Below are 17,380 nucleotides of genomic sequence, written 5' to 3'. Positions count from 1 at the left end.
TCAGTCTGTGTTTCTCAGGCCTGGTTACATTCTCCAGAATTGTTATTAGTTGTAAAGAAATAAAAATAACACAAATGAACTATTTTTAGTTATCCTCCTGTAAGAGCTGTTCTCCTTTTTGTGTTTTGGATTTTGTTTGTGAGCCTGGAAACACCCTTTATTTACATCTTTCATATACGTAAGCATTACTTCCTCTTGCACCAAATTGCAGACGTTCCTCATCTGGAACTGGCTCATCCTATGCAAGACTTTAGAGCACAAAGTGAGGACGGCGTCTTTTCTGGTGAGCTGAAAAACACAGTCCCTACGTTGCTGTACCGCTGTCACTGGCTGAACGTGAAGACATTACGAAGCAGAAGCGTTTTTGCCAATTGTGCAGTGTAACAAACGTTTCTGCAGGTTGCCATGTATGCGAGCAGCAGCAGGGGTTATTTCTAGTTAAGCCTGTTTAAATGTGTTTGATCGTTGGTAATGAGGTTCTTCATGGTGAAAACCGAAACAGCAGAAAGAATATTGCATCTAAACAGGAACCAACACACAGCGGGGCATGAGGATGGCATTGGACTAGCAGGGAGCTCCAGGAGTAGAAGTCTTCCATTCTGTTCAGCCCTGGGTTAATTTTGTTCCTGTTCGAGCAAGCCCCAGATGAGAATGTACAAACCCTCAGGAAATGTTGCTGTCAGCGCTGGCCGGTTTTGGCTGCTCTGCTCTTCCTTTGTGTCCCCACCTGGAGCGCGCTGCTGTAGTTACGGGATGGCCTAGGACACCTGCCATGCCTATGAAACATGGCCAAAAAGCAGAGGTCAGGCCTGAAATAACAGAGGACAGTGTGCTCTTCGACTGACAGCTTTTAATGTGAGAACAGTCATTCAGCGCTGGCGTTTCTGCTGCATTAATTGCCATTAGTGTCATCCTTGCGGGAACACTAAATTCATTGCAAACCTTGAATTAGCACCGTCTCGTAATTCTTCAGTTTGTACTTAGACAACCATTTGCGGAGGCAGCACGTTCCAAGCAACTGGAGCAGAGACAAGGAATGATACTCAGCTGGCCCTTGGATGTTCAATTTAGTGAAGAAAAGAAGCAGAGGTCACAGTCATAACTGCATATTTATGGTTCTGTCCTGGAAATTCATACAGCAGCTGCCAAAAAGGCCCCAGCTTTTGCCTCGGCAGCACCATTAACGTGCAGATGTGTGTCAGGGCTATCAGCTCAGAACTGCTCAGCCCCAGGCACTGTGCACCAGGCTCTCCCCGTGCCTGATTCTCACTTCATTCTCTCACTTCACTCCTGCCACCAGCTCCTGAGACCCCAAGAGAAATCCTGGCCTAATAAAGTGGAAAATTTGCCACCATTTTTGAAGGTTGTAGCATTCCCACAACGAGGTCAAGGTCTCTGCAGAACACACCAGTGGTATTTGACATGGAAACAGAAGAATGTGAAACGGGCATGGCCAGTAAAATCCCCATTCACACTTTGCAAAGCTCATCGCTTTGCAAAACTCAGGGAAAGATTTGGAACTGGAAATCACAATAATTCAAAACCGCCCTTGAATGGCTGTTGACCCAAATTCCCATTTCCCAGATGAAAGGAGCCCCTGGCTTCCCCAGGGCAGAAGGCAGAAAGGACAAAAGCCCCAGAACCTACTCTGTTTTATCAGAGGAGAAATATTTCCTAAGGGGGAAATCCAATCAATACTTTGCAATTTTCTAACAATCCATGAATCATTGCAATTATGCAGAGATAATTCAAGCTTTCCAATCCAGCTGCTAAATTAGAGAAAAGCATACTCTTAGCACTCACTACCCCCAGTTTGACATGTCAGTCAGAAAAAAAATGCCTTTAAGTATAAAATCCATCCACTGAAATAATAATTAAAAAAAAAAAACAACCAAAACACCTCTCTTTTTAAAACCCTGGACCAAATGAAAGGGTCTATGATATACAAGGAGTTCTGTTTTTCAGGTAATTCCATGCCAGAGGTAGGAGTAATGAAAATGCATAGAGTCAATAGGGATTTTTCAGTTGATAACTCACTTGAATTGCAGTATCCACGATATTCTTTTTCTAGTTCTACAGCTCTAAGAAGAAAATAATATATAAGAACAATTGGACTCAATCAATTTATTTTCTGTATGAGCCTTTTCTTTCCTAACCCTGGAGTTGGAATAAAAAAGGACCTGGATCTGAACAGAGATCTATCCAAAATCAAACCTCATCCTGGTTTTGCTGTTCTCCAGGGATCTCGGTAGCACTGAAGAAAGAGTGGGAAAGGAGCAGCTCTAGAAAAATTAACCATCTTCTGGAGACGTTTTTTCACTAGGACAATATTACCGTAAACAGAAAGGAAGGAACATTTTCAGTATGCTTTGGGAGCAGGAATTGAATGCAACAGACCTGATGACTTGGTGTTTCTTGTGATGACTGTCAAAATGAAGTCATCAGTTTCCTGCATCCATTTTGGACTCAACACGCATCTCCTTGTCTGTGTCTGCTGCCTCCAGAGACATATTAGCGAGATAATACTGGCAGCTTCAGGATAATTTCTGGCCAAGATATAATTTCTGTGACATGGTTCAAAATCTTCTTCCTCTTACTACACCCTACTACAGGGTTATATTTCCTATCAAGGGTCAAAATCTGCTTGATGTTGGTGTTGCAACCAGACAGCTACAATGTCAACGACAGCAGTGCAAGCATTATCACATCACATCCTATTCTAGTTTGGATTCAAAAGATCAGCCCTGGGGAATGAAGAAGGCAGTTTGATTTCTGTGGCCAATTCATTCACTGCTGAAACAACCAACAGAGCTGGCTGGCTGTACTCAGCGTGGCAATGCTTGTTGTGAAGCTGTACAATTATCCAGGGAGCCAGGCTGAGACTATAAAACTTTGCTCATTAAGATCATTAGAGAGCTGTCAGATGGAACAACTGGGATGGCTTTGATCTGGCAGTATACCCTTCCTCCTGTTCCCAGACCTTGGGAACCATCCAGCTCCTCATCTTTTTTTTTTTCTTTTTTTTTTCTTTTTTTTTGTCATTCAAACAAAGCTCGTTGGTTTTTTAGAGAACGCAATAACTTCTTCAGGCAAACTGTGGAGGCTGTAACAGCTATAACAAGATTAATTTATTAAATAGAAACCCTGATTTTACAATGATTCCTCTCTAAATATATTCGTAGTTGGTTTTGCCAAGAAAATGACAAAATGTTGCTCATAATCCCAAAGATATTCCCTATAAATCCACTAGGTGTCCGACTGTTTCCAAGCAATTAGGTTCAAGTTTGTTTGGTTTTTTTCCCTAGTTTTGCCAGTGAGGAATTAGTTTCAGTCTCTAGTGGAATTAGGTCTAGGTTTGCAGGTACATATGCTTTGTGCAACACAGCAGGACATCTGGCTCACAGCGGCAGCTCTTCTGGCAAATGCCACTAATGTTTCCCACAGAGACCGACTCAAGGTTAGAGGCTAGAAGAGAAGAAGGAAAAGAATTTGCCTTCCTCTCTTGGGAATGCTAAACCAGATCCATCAGAGCCAAAGCCTCTTCTCAGTCAACCTTGGGCATCTATTTATAGGGCTGCTAAAGTGAGCCCAATGCTGACCTCAAAGGTGGTGGCAACACGCGTTAACCTTCATCAGAGCCGCTCTGCACAGGCTGCAGTTTTGACATTCCTGGTCACTGTCCCAGTCCTTGATGGGTGTCCCGCTGCTTGCCAGCGCTCACGCCTGTGTGCAAAGGCCAGCACAGCACCGGCTCATGAGGTGTCCTGTCACTCCGAACACAGAGGGCATGTCAAACACATACGAAGAAAAGCAGACTGAAAAATAGCCAAAGGAGAATTTTTTTCATTCCAGAAAATACTTGGGGTGGAGCATGGCCGTTGGAAAGTGGCTGGCTGCTCAGCTGCTCCTTCATCGTGCGACCCAGAGCGTATCCAGGCGTGCTATTTGGGACATCCCTCAACCACCTTGGGATCTGTTACTTGTACTGAGTCCCAGCATGACAGTTTAGAATTCTCTGAAACAGTCACCTCCTTGGTATCTAAAAAGCATCTTTCATTATTCTGGTGTCTTTCAGCGCTCAGAAATGGGTCTTTGCAATATATCAGCAAGGGAGGACTATCGGGTGATTTTTATGGTCTTGTCCCTGAAGCACAAATCCCATCCTGTATGAACCCTGCCCTTCGCCAAGCAGCGATTGCTGCATTTGCAAACACCCCTCCCATTTACTCCAGTTTCACAGGGATGCCACATCTTCAGTCTACCCCAGATCTATGTAAGGCAAGTGAGGACAAAATCAGGAGGTTTTGTCTATTTAAAAAATGCCAGAGGCAAAGTTGCTCTCAAACAATGAGGTTATCTCCTTTTTCAGTAGGTGCTTCATGGCCAGGAGTACTGCCCATGGCTATTGGCTGTGCAAATAGGCTCCGGGCAAGGTGTCAGCACCAGTTTAATCACAAGCTGCAAGGGGGAATCAGAGGGGGAACGAGAGCCTCCTGTCCTTGGCCCACCAGGATTCCTTGCCATCAGGCATTGCGCATCACAGGAAGTGCCTAGCATCTGTCCTCTGCCATGTGTTACTGCACTGCCTCTATTTCTTGCTATTTGTGTTGAAGGTATGACAGTCATTTTCCTGACAACCTGAAAGAAGAAAAAATACTCCAATCTCCTGACTGTATGTATATATAGATACCTGCTGTACTACCATCCATATGCAGCATGCACCATATGCTAACTGTGAAAGAGTTTAACCTGGTCCAGCGCATGTGTTTGCTGTTATACATAACAAATACCTCAAGCCTTGCCATGATTCAGTGCATTATGCATGGGAGCCATCTGGTCCCGTAGCTGAAGAAGCAAACTGAAAATTTGATAAAAGCACAAACAGTCACAACAAGAGAGACTGAAAAGATGTGTTGATATTCCAAGCAGGAGCCGCCTTCCATGGGGGCTAATCTCATCACCCATTGCCTCTTTCCTGCTCCTTTCTCTGGAAAGCTGCTGTCAGACAGGTTGCACTCTCAGCTCTGTGAGAACGCGCACCTTTGGGAATGCTAAAAATGCATCTCGTGTGCTCGAGCAAACCTTCTGGGATAAGATTCTTCTCAGTAGCCAGTTAGGCAGCGAGGAAGATGTGCAAGATATTTGGAGCAGAGCACATTTTATAGAATCATAGAATCATTTTGGTTGTGAAGCCTGGACTGATCAAAAAATCTGGCTGGTTTAAAATGCACTCTCGATTACAATTAGTCATTAATCTTGTCTCTCTACTGTGCAGAATTACAGCTTACGGCTTTGACAGACTGAAAGGAGGTCTGTCTCAGCTTGCCTGGATGTTCCCTGCCCTGGAGTGGAGATGTATTTTAGAGAGGCTGGAGCACCAGGGGAACAACAAGGAACTCAGTGCAGTGGATGGGGTAGAGTTTGGGATGGCTTGGACTTCGCCAAGAGTTTGTGTACAAGTTGGCTGAGATATTGGGTTACTAAAACTGGCTTAATTAGATTTTGGAGCCAGACCAGGTTTCCCCCGTGCTGCCCCTGGTTTCTGATGTTTGGAGGGCACAGAGAAGGCAGGCAGACAGAAGATGCTTGTTTTAGTACATCTCTGAGTGGAGCACACACGCTTCAGACAGGTACACATTTGTTTCCTCTGATACCAAATTAATGGGAATTGATGCATTGATTCTGCAATTCTCCTAAATATTTCTTCAAGTGTTGGCCTGTTTCCAAGCTGATTACATGCTATGTGCACACACTTCAAGACAGATATTTAATTATTCTAATATGAATACAGCTTCAATAATTCAGTTCCCTGTGAAATCTGGAAGATAATAGCATCGTTTGCAGCCCAGGGAGTGAACTGTATCCTGGGCTGCATCGGCAGTGGCGTGGCCAGCAGGTCAGGGGAGGGGATCCTCCCCCTCGCTCCGCTCCATGAGACCCCACCTGCAGCACTGTGTTCAGCTCTGGGGCCCCCAACATGAGAAGCACACGGACCCATTGGAGTAAGTCCAGAGGAGGCCACGGAGATGATCAGATCATGTACTGTATTTGTGGACTACCGTAACATCTCGGTGCCAGGTAGGCCCTTAGTCCTAGAAAGAGAAAGCATCTTGCATTAGGGATGGAGTACGTCTTGTCTTTTCTTGCTTTGATCACTGTATCTCTGCTTTTATGGTCTCACTAGGAAAGTTCCTCGATGTTTCTTTATTTTGAGTGTCAGCATGGCTCCTGCAAATGTTTGAAGTCATCTTTGTATTTCATTCATTTTCTGGCAAAACAGCATCCGTCTGCAGTTTAAGAGTACCACATATAAAAAACTGCATACAACTGCAAAGCACAGAACACAGAATTTATGGGCAAAATTCTCTTCTCAGTTACACTTACATAACTCTGGAGTAGTGTCTTCATCTTTCTCGTTGTTACTCTGAAATCCATTTTCATTTCATTGCGTCAGATCCAAAGGATCTACCATATATGGCTACATCTGATTTCATCAGAACTGTTGTAATTTCCTAGGCAAACTTACAATCTCAGAGAAAGTACATGAAGATGCATTTACAGTACATGGGCCTCAATATTCTCAGAAATATGCTGCTGTCAGTTGTTCTCTGTTAGTAGTTTTCCATGCAAATGAAAGTACTCTGTAGGTGGAGAACTGCTGAACTATCTGGAGCAGAGATTTTCTCCACATACACAAGCAGAGAATCTGCACTCGATGGCTGAGCTCATTTGTAAAACATCATTTTCAACAGCTCTTTTTTTAAACGGAGAAATGGTTTGCTCAAAATTGTTTGCTGTTTATTTTGCATAACTCTGTTCCTTGGCTGTCCATGCTCTAGCAATGCTGTTATGCTACAAGAAGACAGATTGCCTGGACTGGAAGCCCCAGCCCTGATTCAGGGAAGCACATGGTTTCCTTACAATGATTATAATTGCTATTCAGTATATGGCACAATTGTTTCTGGTGTTTAAACCAGAACAAAACAAAACAAAACAAAACAAAGCAGTTTTGGAAAGGAAAACAGAACATTAGGAAAAAAACCCTGTAAAATAGGAAGTGGTTGACCTTCAGGAGATAACTCCATCTGCAGTGTCTGCTATCCAGCGTTTCTAGTGATCAGAAAATGGAAAGAAAAAAACCCCATTTAACATCTCAAGACTCCTTTAGAAAATAATGCACCTCCCTTCCTGTAGGTATAACATTTTACGTCTCCTGTTCAACAGCTGCTAGTGTCAAAGGCCAAGCAAGCAGTACGTGGAATGCAGAGCCTGAAGTTTCTCAGCGGTCGCTGAAGGCAAAACCATCTAAAGCTGTAGCAGATGTTCACTTGCTTCCTGCCTGCTTATCAGCCCTGCAGAGACACTTCGGTTTTGTACTTGTTATGCCAAGTGTAACTATGGAGATCTAATACAAGCTGCGCAATAGTGATAGTGTGAACAGTTCTTTACGTATTTGGTTATGAATGATGAAGCAAAATATTATGGTTTCTAAGAACTCACTCAAATTGTTCCGTATGTACATGAGTCATTCCCCTCACACGACAAGAAAATGCCAGTGTAGAAAAGAATGTAAGAAATACTACATTACCGCAGGTCTATGAAGATTAATTTAAGTATCATTAATGAATTGTGTCTCTTTGGACCTTCCATAGGATCCTTTCCAGTTTGACCTGGCCTTTTGATTGGGACTGTTGTCAGACAGGACGCCACGCAATGTCTTTATGTTACAGCAACTGAACAGCAGTTACATGTAGTGCTTGATGGCAGTCGCATGCTTTAGGTTAAAAAAAATTAAAATTGAATTAGCATCTGCTGGGTTACATCTCTGTGGTGAAATTTTTCACCGACTTCAGTTCACATCCCTTGGTATAATGGGCAGAGTGAAGGTGTTAGTTTGGCCTCACTGTGCTCACGTTTTATGTGTTGTTTCTAGTATACCATGAAATAAGGAGTGGTACATCCCAACCAACTGTACTCCTCCAAGGCCTTTAATATGCTACAGAAGAGAGTTCCTGACTGTCAATTTAAAAATCAGTTAAACATTTTTTGTTGCACCTCAGGTGTTTTAATTCCTGTTTATATTCATTATGAGCTCCTACAAATTATAACTTTAATATAAATGACTGTATGCAAGTGTTAAAACAGTATTCAATCTATTTTAGGGCTTTGAGCTAATTTAATGAGCCTGATTTTTACACTGATGTATTTAAATTGATATGCATTCCCAGTAAAGGCAAGACCCAGGGCAATTAAGTTTATTGCTTAATAGGCAGGAATTCTTTTTCTTCCATGAAATAGAAGGCATAAAGGAATTTACTTTATGTAAAACCTAGCACAGATGTTTTTGCTTCACATTTTTAACAGTAACAGAAAAGGATGGGTTTGGAATGGTTCTTTTGCCCATGCTGAAACTGGAAACCAGAAGTGACAGCTTTGGCCCGTCCCTGGTAGACACAGTTATAGATATTCCCTGGGGGGAAACTAAAGGTTTCAGAGCAACAGTGGCTCTGCAGATATTTGCCACATTTCACATAATGCTGTCAAGGAAAAAGAGCACCAGGTAACTATTATTGCCACTTCTATAACGTCAATAGCATTGCAAATCTGTCCTGACCTGGAAAACGCAAACAGTGGGCACAGCGGTTCCTTGAGCAGTCCTTCTGCAGGTGACGATCTGTTGTATTACAACATTAAGGTCCACGTCCTTGAAGGAAAGGAAGCACTTTGGGACAAGTGGTTCCAGGGGAAATAGGTATGGATAAGCTTTTGAGAAAATGAACTTCCATCTGAAAGCTGTAGACCTAAAATTCTGTCACCTTCCTTTCTCCAAAGGCAAGAAACAACAAGGCAACACATGAAGTACAGGAGAAAAGTTGTTGAAAATGATGATATGAGGGACTTTATGCAAAAGGCAGATTTGCAGGAAAAAGATGGATCTGATGAATGCAGTGATGGAAATTGCCTGAAACGTCTAGGAAAATGTCACAAAAAGTAAAAGCTGAAAGAGGAAAAGGGACAAAATGGGGACCCAGGGGTTAAAATCATATGAATGTGGAGGAGGTGAGCACGATAGTTTGGGTGAGTTCCTGGAAGGGATGCAGTAAATATATTTTAAAAGCATCATATTGGTACTATGACTGGTTAAGGGATTTTTCCATTAAAGTATTTGGAAATAGAGGTCAGTATTGAGACTTAGACTGTAAGGGGTAGCACAGTAGGAAGCAGGATGGATGAGATGGCTTAACAGGGCTTCATTGTAGTCAAATTAATTCAGTTTAAATAATTAATTCTCTTTTAAATTGACTCTACTCTCCACACTTGACATTTTGGAAAAGCTGCTGTTGCCTGGCCTTCTGGTAAATGCCTTTGCATCTGTTTTCCATTGTTTCCTTCTTGAAAAAAATCCTTGTCACTAACAGGAACCATCAGCAGCATGGAACAAATTGACTTGCCAAGGACATTTCCTCCAATCTCATTACCTATATGGCAAGTATTCTTTTTTGTATTAAAAGTCAGACTGTGATTTTTTACTTTTCCATATATTAATATAATTTTGTCGCATCATTATGAGTAAAATTCAAACTTGGTTACATGAACTACTTCTATTGCATCAGCATTTGACCGTACTTTTTTCAAGAAGGTGATGAAGGAGTTTAATTAATCCACAGTTCTCTCTGCCTGCCTCGTTCTATAGAGCTCCCTCCAGCTGCAGCAGAGGGCCTCCCCCAGGTATGAATCCGATCAGATACGACACTCTTCCTCTTCTGCTCTCAAGCACATTGATTTTGGGACTTAAGTGGATGAGATTGAGCGGATCCATAGTATTATTTGGGGAGCTTGGGCTAAACAAGTAGGTTTTGTGTTTTACTCTCAAGGTGCTTTGGTTTGTGTTCACTCTCCTTTGCCAGCTCCAGGTTATGGACTAGCTGCTACGAAACCGTTCATCTCCTCCAGGCTTCCATGTCGAGGTGTCAGTCGAAGGAATGCAAGTGTAAGTTTGAGTTCTGACTGCATGAGGAGTCTGTTGAGGTTAGGGGCTCCTTCAGGTAAGCTGGACCAGATCATCAGAGAGCTCAGAAAAGGGCAGAAGCTTGATCTGATCTGTACTCACGATGGCTCACCGCTCAGATGTAATGTCGTTACTCTGTCTTTCCTCAGTTTCTCAGCAGTTGCTCACACTTTAAACAAGTACACTCTCACCTAACCGAATCGATACGTGAGTATAATTAGGACCCAATATAATAAGGCCAGTATTTGCAATAATATAAGGGAACATTCCAAAGCAGTTACAGAAGAAAAGAATTTCAGATAATTAGGAGAGGAGCTGGGCAGTGATACAGATACAGATTTTAAAATGACCCAAGATACTAAAAATATCAATATTGAGATGAAATCCTCATGACTCAGTACTCGGGACAACCTCCATTCTTTAGGACTTAGTAAGAAAAATGTCCAAACAGGGAAGATTGTATTGTATCACCTTACTCTGGTGGGCTTACACTTATACTTCAAAGAAGTGTCTTACGCTGAAAAAGGATAGACACAGGTCTGCTTAACAGGGCGACTGCAACATTTTTTTGAACATGTTCTGTAGCTGTAGCTTTTAAAAAATTGGTGAGTTTGTTTCTACCTAGAAAAAATTCTAATAATGAGTGTTCTGGATCTTGGATGGCAAAAGCACTAACAGCAGGGCTTGACATGCATTCTTTCAGTCAACCAGGACATATTTTTAAATACCTGTGACTCTCTAGCTAATAGCTGAGGAGTGAAGAATCTAGATTGCAAATAGAAACATGGAAGTGCCATTTCTTTCTTCTTTCTCTTTTCTGCATAATATGTTTTCTGACAAGATGCAAAATTTGAAAGTACTGAAAGTATTTTGAAAAACAGAAGTATTTTAAAAGGTATGCTTTAATGCTGCAGGGTTTCAGAAAAGCAGAAAAACTGTGTTATGAGAACATCGGCTATAATCTGGGTCAGATTTTCAGTGCAGATGTGTCAGATGCATTTTCTTGGAAACCCTCCATGACAGTTAGTGAGAAGACTGACCCAATGTTCTCTCACCGCACAAAATAACTGTTCTGTTTGGTGATGTCATGTGGATGAAGCACTGCTTGTATTTCCAAAGCGGTGTCCTCTTTAAGCTTGTTCAGGAGCAGAGATTTTTCTCTCAGAACAGTTTCAAACAGGGAGTCTTGCAAATCTCTTTGGTACATCTTGACTGCTCTCAATCTGGCTTGTCAGTTTTCTGAATGTTAATGATCTATTTCCAGATAATGACTATTTATGTAAATGAGATGTCTTTTAAATAAGTATGGAAATTATTTCATAATATTAATTACAGGCTTTTTGGTTCAAATACTTAATATATTAAAGGAAAATCGCGATGTGGACTGCCTTTGAGTTTATTAATTTAGTGATTTTGGTCGTTTGTTGTATTTTAATCTGACTTACATATATTGGACAGTGTTTCCTGAACTAAAGCAAGCTATGTTATGTGCCTGGATATATCAAAGGATGTCAAAGGACAATAAAAATCAAAATGCATCATACAGTGGTGGTGGAAAATGGAACCCCCGATTTCAGAATGTTTTGTCTAAGAATCAAAAAAATTAGTTTTACTTGGAGAATATCAGCTTAAGTGTTGCTAGCCATTTACTCAAAAATGAGGGAGTTTTAAATTAATTATAATCCTTTGCACTTCTATAGCTGCTTCTCTTGAGAATCTCGATAGCGTTCTACAAACATTAATTAAGCCTAATAGTACTCCTGAGAAGTGGTTAACTGATAGATACACTTCACTTAACCCACCATGACATAAGTGTTCTCTCCAACAAAATACAAAAACTTTAAACAGCAGGACTACACCAGAGTTTAGAGCCTGAAGTAAGTATCTTGGCCAGACAAAACTGTGGGGAACGCTTAGGTGTGTGAAATGCGATTACTTGGCCTAGGCATGACCTGAAGTTAAGTAAAAGCGCAAATAATAAGGAACCGAGATGTTTAATGAAGGAAAGTGGGTTTATATCTGATGTGAGAGAAGATACCCACAGCACCACAGTATCACATGGTGTGGCTCTGGGTGATGAATTGGACTAATTCAGAGAAAAGACTGCTGTTTGCAGAAATCACCTCCAGATGGGCCAAAGAGCATGAGTCCAAATTGAACCTTTAAGGCTGATGCACAAACAGCAGAAATAGCAGTTAAGTCCTTACTCTCACCCATGAGGGTACAGGGACTGCTGAAAATAGCAACGAAACAGCAGTATCAGTGTGTACATTTACACCCCGAGACTGTTATTTTTGTTGGTGGATCTGCATGCATAATTTCCTTCCTGATATTAGTCCACAAAGAGAAGCTTTTGTTCTCTTGCTTTACTGATGAGAGCAATACGTAAACCAGGTTAGTGCTGGAACAGACAACAGGTTGGGTTTGGTACGTGCACTAGGACTTGGGTCAGCCTCAAGCAACCCTTCTGCCATCCCGTTCTCAAACAATCTGCTGCAAGCATTTCTTTTGGAGCTTCCAGTGTCTATGGGAAAAGCCATTCCAGAAATATGCTCCAGCTGTACATCCCTATTTGCCTACTATCAACAGGAGAAGAGGTGTGGCATCGCTCCTTGATACCCCTACCGCCAGCAACACAGCCAAGCATGATGTTAACTGTTTTCTCACCAAACAATACCAATGGCCATCCACTGGGTCTGTCATCATTTGATATTTGATAGCTGCTGCCATGCTGCAATGCCTTGTGAGTAGTTCTAGCATTTGCTGAGGGAAACTTTATGATGCACAGTCTAAATTCTCAGATGCACACTCTGAAATCCTGAGGAAGCAAATCAGTACTGAAAAGTGAAATGATAATGAGTTTGCATCAGATTTCTATTTATAGAGTTGACTCGGAAACATTTGGGTCTCCTCTTTGGATATATTTTCTTTCCTTTTTGTTTCCCAGCATTTCTGTGCTTTTGGGACTAGGAATTCTCACATAAATATTGGCAATAAATCCTTGCTGAGAAAGTCTACCTGCTGGAGAAAAATCTGCTCATTTTATCCAAGTGGAATTCCTAGACATTGCAATTAGACTTTATCCTTACTCATATACAATAACATTCTTCATTTGCATTTGGTGAATAGTAATTCATGACATACATGAGACTGGTGCCTAATGAACACTCCCGCAGTGCTCCTTCTGAGTTCGGCGGCCTTTGGATCAGGCCCTGTGTTCGCTTCATTTCTCCATATTTTTAGCTGCTTCAGTAAGTTCTTTATCTAGAGAAGGGTCTGAAACCTCTTCTTTTTTTTTTCTCTTTTCTTTTCTTTTCTTTTTTTTTTTTTTTTGCATACATGCATGATATTCTATTGCCTCTTCTATAATTTATGATCAGTAGTTTCCCTGGAGTGCAAAAAGCTTTTCAGAAATACTATACTTGAAGCAGTAAAAGGAAGGATAACTGCACTGTTGTACTGCTGCATCATAATATTTAAATACTTTATTATTTCATAATCTCTCCTAGAATTTAATCATCCCAAGCAGGGATGGTCTCTTTATGTCAAAAGGGATAAGTTCCAGATTTTCAAATGTGCATATATAAAAAAACCCGCAAAGATGTTGCTTCATTTCCAGCGTGATTCCAGCTTGCCAAAGGCTCAATTTCATTGCATAACCCTCCGGATGTAGATCCATTACTGCACCGTAAAGTGGGTTACTGGACAGGGTAAGGCAATTCATCCTCTGAAATGCAGAGTGTTGTTTTGCCCGTTACACGGTTTATAATTATCCATTATCATTATCTTTATAGTTATTTTTACCAAGGTTACAGATATGCTGTGTCTACTTGAAAGATGTTGTGTTGGGTTCTTTTGGAGACTCATTCTTCCCCCCTGTAGCCATAAATGAGCAGTGCACACAGCACAGCCAAGAGACTTCAAAAGGAATAAAACTGCTAAGAAAGTGAACAGATTAAGCCCCAAATTGTGTACTTAAGAAACTGAAATAGTTTTGCCTATGGAAGCCAGTCTCTGCCAGGAAATACTGTCAACAGTAATAGCTGTACCATCGTCATTCCCCCACCCCCATTTTTTTTTTTTTTTTTTTTTTTGCTTTCCTTTGAGCACTGCTAAAGCCTCATGAATTGTAAGCAGTCAAATCTCACAATCCTGGGACAAAATCTGTTAAAACCATGTCCTGGGACAGGGAAGATCTCCATTCCATTCCTGGCTGTGTCACTGACCATCTGACACTGGTCCTCTGCCTTGCTTGATTTTACCCATGTGTAAAATGCACTTAAAATAAGCTAAACCATACTTTGAAAAGGACTTCAGTGCCACAAGCTAGAAATTTGGGGTTGCAACATGGAAAACAATGGTTCTGTGGTTGCCTGTCCACAGAAACCCGGCTCGTCTCCCTGGCCGCACTCCTGGGGAGGCTAAATCTGGCTGACGGTGCTCCACCCTGCGCTTGCGAGGCAGCAGAATACCACATTAAGCATGCTCGATGCCTGCCCCCCTGGAGCACATGCAGTTGCTAACTTGTTTAATTAACTCACTATGCTCAAGAATCCGATCCAACACTAACTGAAATGAATAGGAAGACTTGTCTTGACTTAATGACCTTGGGGTCCCCATGTGCATGTAGAGACCACTGCCGAGAGATCCCTGAAGTCCCCACGAAGGGAAAGGCTTTGTTTGACTGACACACAGACACATTTCTGTGCAAGGAGCCTGCAGGAGCTGGGCACACAGTAAGTCTGTACAGTAACACCATTCACTGATGATGCTCTTTATTCAGAAATAAATACAGCACTATAGTCACTATGTCTCATAGAATCTTTCGCATGTGGCTTTAGACAAGCCTTAATGTGGAAAACTGATGACAAGCTACACAGGGAAGCTTTGCGGCTAGATATGTTAGGAAAGGTGACTTGATAAAGGTGGTGACAAGCTAATAATGAAATGGAGCATTGCAATTAAATGTGCTGGTGGGGGAGAAAGTATGCCACGGCCAAGACAGTGAGCGAGTGGCAGGTAGGTCACGGCCAGAAAGCAGAAGAGGCTTGATGGAATAGGGTGGGAGGGAGGGGGAGACACGAGAACAAGAAAGACAGGACAGAGATAAGACCTGTGTTAGCTGCGATGGTAGGACTGGGCAGAAACTACTTTGGTGTTTGTATCAGGCCTTGCACAGTGAGATCTGCATCCCTGGCTGCAGTTTGTTGAGACTGACACAATATGTAATTAAATGCAGATAAGTCCTAGAAGGACAGAAAAAGGTGGAGGGAAACAAACTGGTCGGGCTATAAATTACCAGCAAATCAAAGACGTCTACACAAAGTTTTACCTATGACATGAGCTGAAAAGTATGAAAACTGCCACAGAACGTTTAAGAATTATGTTTCTCTCAAATCAAAGTTTCCATGAGAAAGAGTCAAGTATATTTTAATGGTTATGAACCTAAACTGTGCGAGGTGAAGTATTCATACATCAGTGCAATGATTTCGCCTCAGTATACAGGCAGCTGAAACAATACTCTTAGAACTAGGAACAGGCCCATTAATCTTGGATGTTAACGCTGAAGCCTGAAAATTATGCCTACATGAAAAACGAGCAAGAGTAGAGAGCACAGAACAGTCTGCATATCAAAATTACTAGCACAAGCCAGAAGATGGGCTTCATTATTGCTATTTATTTGAAAAACATTTCCAAAATTAAAATATACCACCAACTGTCAAAGGATTTAGAAAAATTTCTGCCAGCACACTAAATAATTTAAGGACTCATTACAGAATGCAGACCAGCTTGCTGCAAAAAATCATGAGGTTTTGGGTTCTTGATCTCTCACTTATCGCGCTGTGTATAGTTGAGAGAGACAACGTCTTTATAAGCATGGCTAGAAATGCATTTTATGTAGAAATACAACGAATGGCCAATGTTGTTCTTGTAGTCCCTGCCTGGGACAGGGGTTTGACACATTCCTTAGTCCGTATGCTGGCTGTTGAGAAAAAAAAACAAGAAGAGGCAGACTCAGCTCACAAGTATCAAACCTGACAGCGCCAAGCTGCGTCTGCATGTGCAGGCTTGCACATGGGTGCTGCTGCCTGAGTAGAGATCGGCTTGTGTCAGCCGCTCTGTTTGCTACATGGGGGGTTAGGAGGAGCTGCACTGCTGCTATAAAGCCACGTTAATAAACGTGGGGTGGGGTGGAAGTCTTAGTTTGTACTTTTTGCTTTTATATTCGCCTGTTTGCTGTGTTTTTTCAGAGGGATGAGGTCAACCCATACAGTAGGTTTGAACATACATAAGCATTTACAGTCCCGTCTGTCTTTACGAGCCACATATAAACCCTCCAGCCAAACGTCCAGAACTGAGGCAAGTTGGAATTCAAAGCCAAAATTGTATGGTTGATGCCTATCCCTAAACATCACTTCCAAAATAGCACATGGCATAAAATGTTGAATCCCATGGCTGCTCAACACAAGGTGCTGGAGAAGCGGCGTGCCCATGCGTGGTGGCACAAGGAGGGCTCACGTCCTTGTGCTCAGCAACATCCTGACACGCTGCACTAATCTTAGCCGCATGCTCTTAAGAGATTATTTTTGTCTCGGGTTCTTTGCTAGTCTTTGATGCAACAGCCTGGCGCGGGTTACACCAAGACTGGAGAAAATCCCCGGTTTTCTCTTCCCTCGTTTTCCAGACAGCCGGCACCTCCTGCGGGCCCTCGCAACGAGCACCGCAGGTGAGCCAAGGACGGGCATTTTTGGACCGGAGATTAATTAATTTTACATTAAAGGTGCTGCCGGCGGGCGGGAGACAGGGACAGTCCGCGCGTCCCATCTGGGGCCGCGCCGAGGGGCTTCCGCTGCGGGGGGCGCGCTCCCCCCACGGCTCAGCCTCACCGCCCCCTGAGGGAGCGAGCAGCGGGACGGGGGCGGCCGGAGCGAGGGCCCCGCCGGGCCCGCCCTGTCGGAGGGCGCCCTCGGAGGCGGGCTGGGCGCAGGGGCGGTGGCGGGCTCGCCTCAGGCCCCGCCGCGCAGCAGCAGGACCCGGCGGGCGCCCTCCCGCGCCATCCGCGCCGCGATCACGAGTCGGCGCCCGCCTCTCCCCCACCCGCCCCCCGTGACGGCCAAGATGGCGGCGCGAGGAGGCGGCGCGGAGGGGAGGGGGGATCCCGCCTGAGACGCCCACACGGCGGGGAGGCGGCGAAGGCGAGTGCGGGCTCCGCTAAGATGAGATAAGGGCGCGGGGACCGGGCGCGCTCCCCCCTCTTTACCCCCTTCGCCCTCCCGCTCCTCGGCGCCGGGGGCGGGCGCCGCCGGCGGCCGTTCCCCGCTGCCCCGGGGAGCGCGGCCCCCGCCCGAGGTGAGGGCTGCGGGGCGGCGG

The 17,380-nt window shown here is 43.4% G+C and overlaps 1 protein-coding gene across 5 annotated transcripts in view; it reads left to right on the top strand.

Annotated features, from left to right (window-relative positions):
• The first annotated feature begins 13,360 nt into the window (after window positions 1–13,360).
• DENND4A (DENN domain containing 4A) overlaps window positions 13,361–17,380 on the top strand; it is a 60,258-nt gene continuing 56,238 nt past the window's right edge. The window contains exon 1 of one of the 5 annotated variants that reach the window (XM_080396923.1): window positions 13,361–16,736. The gene's annotated coding sequence lies outside the window, so the exon portion shown is untranslated. Of the gene's footprint in view, window positions 16,737–16,790; window positions 17,360–17,380 lie in introns of those variants that run through there. The other 4 variants (XM_080396926.1, XM_080396922.1, XM_080396921.1 and 1 more) reach the window with 4 other exon arrangements.

Source organism: Falco punctatus (genome assembly GCF_963210335.1).
Source record: "Falco punctatus genome assembly, chromosome: 7".
Taxonomy (NCBI): Eukaryota; Metazoa; Chordata; class Aves; order Falconiformes; family Falconidae; genus Falco; species Falco punctatus.
The sequence above is the reverse complement of the archived record's forward strand: the minus strand, read 5'-3'. Positions and strand labels throughout refer to the sequence as shown.